At 38.3% G+C, this 3,870-nt stretch overlaps 1 protein-coding gene across 1 annotated transcript in view; it reads left to right on the top strand.

Moving 5' to 3' along the window:
* The window catches only part of LOC102819313 (NKG2D ligand 1-like), a 5,831-nt gene that overhangs the window by 999 nt on the left and 962 nt on the right, over positions 1 to 3,870 (top strand). The gene's annotated exons all lie outside the window — the stretch shown is intronic.

The raw sequence follows: 3,870 nt of genomic DNA, 5'->3' as shown, positions 1-3,870 counted from the left end.
GACACTCCCAGGGGTAAGTGTGAGAAGCTGGGGGAGGGGGGGACAAGTGCAGAGGTTGAAGCATTGGGTACTGCTATTGTGTTTGTGTTTCTAAAATTATAAGTTGATTTAAAAAAAAACAAAAAAAAGATCAATTGTCTCATGGGAACATGCCTGGCAAATGATGTCTCAGGTAGCCCTGGCCAGGGAAGAGGAGTTGCATGTGTAAATTCAGCTGATATGGCCACCAGGGTTTGTGAGATTGCTACTAACCTTTCTGAGTCCAGTGGGCATGACCATAAAGGGGAGCCAAAGCATAATGCCAAATTAGACACAGATTCCAGATTCCCTACTCTGAGTCCTTTATTGTAGAGTCTGATCATTATCAATGTTAGAAATGAATTATGTCATGTAAAAGACACTCGGTGAGACTAAATTACCTTGGCAAAGCAAAATTTACTCCTGCAAGAGGATGCATGCACATAGCCGTACATAGAGGACAGGCCAGTGAGCACACCGAGTGGGTAGTCCACTCGGGTTTTTAATCCCTGATGCAAGTCTCAAGGCTGTATCTCACCCCATTGACTAGGGCTTTGATGGCACAATCTTTTCCCTTACCCCGTTGGCTAGTTAAAATTTCTAAGGCACGCATTCCTACTTTAGGAAAGGAAAACGAAAGATCATAAAGTCTTTACTCACTTCAGGAAGTAGTCAAAGAAAAAGAAAGAGATCATAAAGTCTTTACTTCAGGAAATAAAAAAAGAAAGGTTACCCGAATACAATAAACAGGATTATAATAAACATATATATGTGTGTGTGTGTGTGTTTTCCCACACACACACCAACAGAGTCTTGTGATGATGTCTGATGTTGCTAAATGTAGACAATGGTTAGAGAACTTTCCAAAGGAGTTTGCAAAACTTAGTGTAGGAAATTCACCCAAACAAGAAACTGGAATTATCAAGGGTCAAGGATTGGCAAAGGGAGAGGAGGAGAATAAGAAAAGGAAAAGAGACATGAAAGAGGTCAAATAAAACAGAAAAAAAGACTGAACCACAAAAGGAGGTGATTGCCAAAATCCTCAGAGCAAAGAAGAAATATTTAACAAGAGTGTGTGGCCTTGCCGCCTTTGAAATTGATCTTAAAGAAGCACAAATCTTTTTTGCTCAAAATTTCTCCTGTGTTATCTGAGTAACAGGAAAGGATGAGATCATCATTCAGAGAGACTTTACCGATGACAGGAGAAGTGACGAAGGGTGGATGAAGAGCTTGGAGAAGTGAAGAAATTGCTTTGAAAAAGTGTCTCTATTTAATGATCTGAACTTAGAGTTGATAATGGCCAAAGAGACAAAGGCCTTTTAAAAACATGTATTTATCCTACAGCAAATCTGTAGACAACCCTCACATCCTTGGTATTTTCACTGTTCTGTACAAAGTTGCTTGGGTTTTTTGGTTTGGTTTTTGTTTTTTAATTGCAAAATATAATAAACAGGGGAGACAGTCATGCTAATATATGAAATAGATTTTGGTGAAATAAAAATTTTTGGTCATTTGGTCCTGACTTTTTACTCTCTTTTTTTTATTTTTGGAGAAACACTGTGGATGTTTTGTAGTAAGTAGTTCTGTTAATTATTTTGCTAATTGAATGTTGAGTAATTTTAAGAAAGAATTTGAATCTGCCTCCCTCAACAATAATATTTGTCTCCTGATTTCTTGGTGTGATAGCTTTGAGGTTGAGTTTGCTTCATTGTTATCAACAAAAAAATCCCCTTGGGAGGTAAAGTCATATATATATATACATATATAAAGGGACTTCAAAAGTTTATGGGTAAATAGTTAAAAGCTAATGGAAATCTTAACTAATTTATTAAAGTGTTTACTGGTATTAGAGAGGTGGGAATATCTTGAAGCTGAACCCTTGTCTATTCTTGGACTTCATCTCTTAATTAGGTTGATTGGAATTGACAGCTTCCCTCTTCTTGCCAGGACTGAAACATGAAGGGTTGGTTTTATCAAGCAATTGTGGATACTTTTGGGGTTAATATATCAGAAGAGAAGGATATATTTAAATGTCAAAATCTTTTAAGAGACTTTAAAAAAATAATTTAAAGAATATAAGTTATCTGTTTCTTTTTTTACATAATTGGGAGGAGATAGAGATTTTGGTATATGTGCAATACATAGCAAAGCCTCCTGGAGCATGGGGGAGGGACGGGGGTAGTCTTTGGCCTAGAGTTCTGACAGACTCGGGCCACCTAAAAGTGTTGAGACTTTTTAGTGTGTATGTGTGAGTATGTATGTTTTAAAGTGTGTATTTTACAAAAATCACGTTTCACGGTTACCTCCCTATCCCTCACTTCCCAAGGTCTATCAGAGAATATGGTGTGGCCTTGAGACCATAAGGGAAGGAAGAGGCATGCATTCTACAGCACATGCTCCCCTTCATTATACTGCAATTGAGTAATTGCTCTCTAACTTCTAATTTGGGAAAGTGCAACCAATGGTATGACTCATTATAAAAGTTTCTTTTACTCCTATTTTCCCTTGGGTTGCAAAATAAAGGTGGAATTGAGGAACAGTGGGAAGGGAAAGCCAGCTTCTACACTATGTAAGTATTTGGGTATGTCTTTTTCAAGTTGATCTTTGGGAAAGTATTCAAGTGAAAGCAGTCTTAGGGTCTCTGAGAAGGAAAGGGGATGTACTCTATATCCTGCCTAGGAAAGCCTAGGTCACATGTGAGGATGGTTCTAAGGGAAGCCATGGAGCTAGAAAATACTAAAAATAAAATTGTGATTTGGAATTTTTAGGATATTGTATTTTATATTACATTATGAATGTGTAATACTTGCCCTTTTTTTGTAAATCTGATGGGAAATAAGAGCAACCTAGATGTTTACAGGCCTACCTTCACAGATTGCTCTGTGGGTTAATGTGCCGTTTGAACTGCAAGGTCGGCGGTTCAAGCTCACCAGCTACTCCTTGGAAACCCTATACAGGGTCATTATGGGTTGGAGTTGACTCGATGGCACTTAACAACAACCTTCACAGTCTAGAGCTTTTTCAATTGAGCAGTTCTGGTGCCATGGTGATCCAGGTTATTAAGAGTCTATTACACTTAGATTAAGGAGCTCCGGTAGCGTAGTGGTTACAAATTGGACTGCAAACCTCAGGGTCAGCAGTTCAAAACTACCAGCTGTTCTGCAGGAGAAAGATGAGACTTTCTGCTCCTGGAAAGATTTACAGCCTCAGAAACCCTGTACAGGGTTTCTAGGAGTCAGAACCGACTCCATGGCACATTACCACCACCATGCTTGGATTATCCATCTTTGATGGTTTCCCCTTTAATACAGAATGCTCCTAAGGCAATGTCTATGGGTTATTTTTTTAAACGGGCCTTGAGTCCTGTTGGTATGGGGTTAGATTGTTCCAGATTTTAGGAGTGAACATTTTTTGATGAGGAAAGAAATCTTTTAAGGATTCTAAGCCAAGCTCTGTAACTGAAAATGCCATTCAACTTCAGATCATTTGATGTGATGATTTTGAGCTTCATGGCTTGTTTGGTTATAGAGAAGATGATGCAACTTGAACTAATTTTTAACGCAGCTTCCTTTACCCCACATAGTATGTGGAAGTTGAATTCTTTTCATTGGGAATCATAAGGAAAACAGGAATTGTCTGTGTTATCGCTTGGTGGAACAGGTTGGGAAGCTGAATTGTTGACACACCAGCCTGATAACATGAAGAAACTTTTATAATAAACTTCACCTAAATGATTTCAGCACAAAAAGATGATTGGAATTTGGAGTTAGTGTTTCTCATTAATGCATATTTCATCAGTCCCACAGTGCCTGCCATTGCTGTGTAAAATGAAGAGCTCTCTGTTGATTTTAA

The sequence above is a fragment of the Chrysochloris asiatica genome, unplaced genomic scaffold (assembly GCF_000296735.1).
Source record: "Chrysochloris asiatica unplaced genomic scaffold, ChrAsi1.0 scaffold00182, whole genome shotgun sequence".
Lineage (NCBI taxonomy): Eukaryota > Metazoa > Chordata > Mammalia > Afrosoricida > Chrysochloridae > Chrysochloris > Chrysochloris asiatica.
The sequence above is the reverse complement of the archived record's forward strand: the minus strand, read 5'-3'. Positions and strand labels throughout refer to the sequence as shown.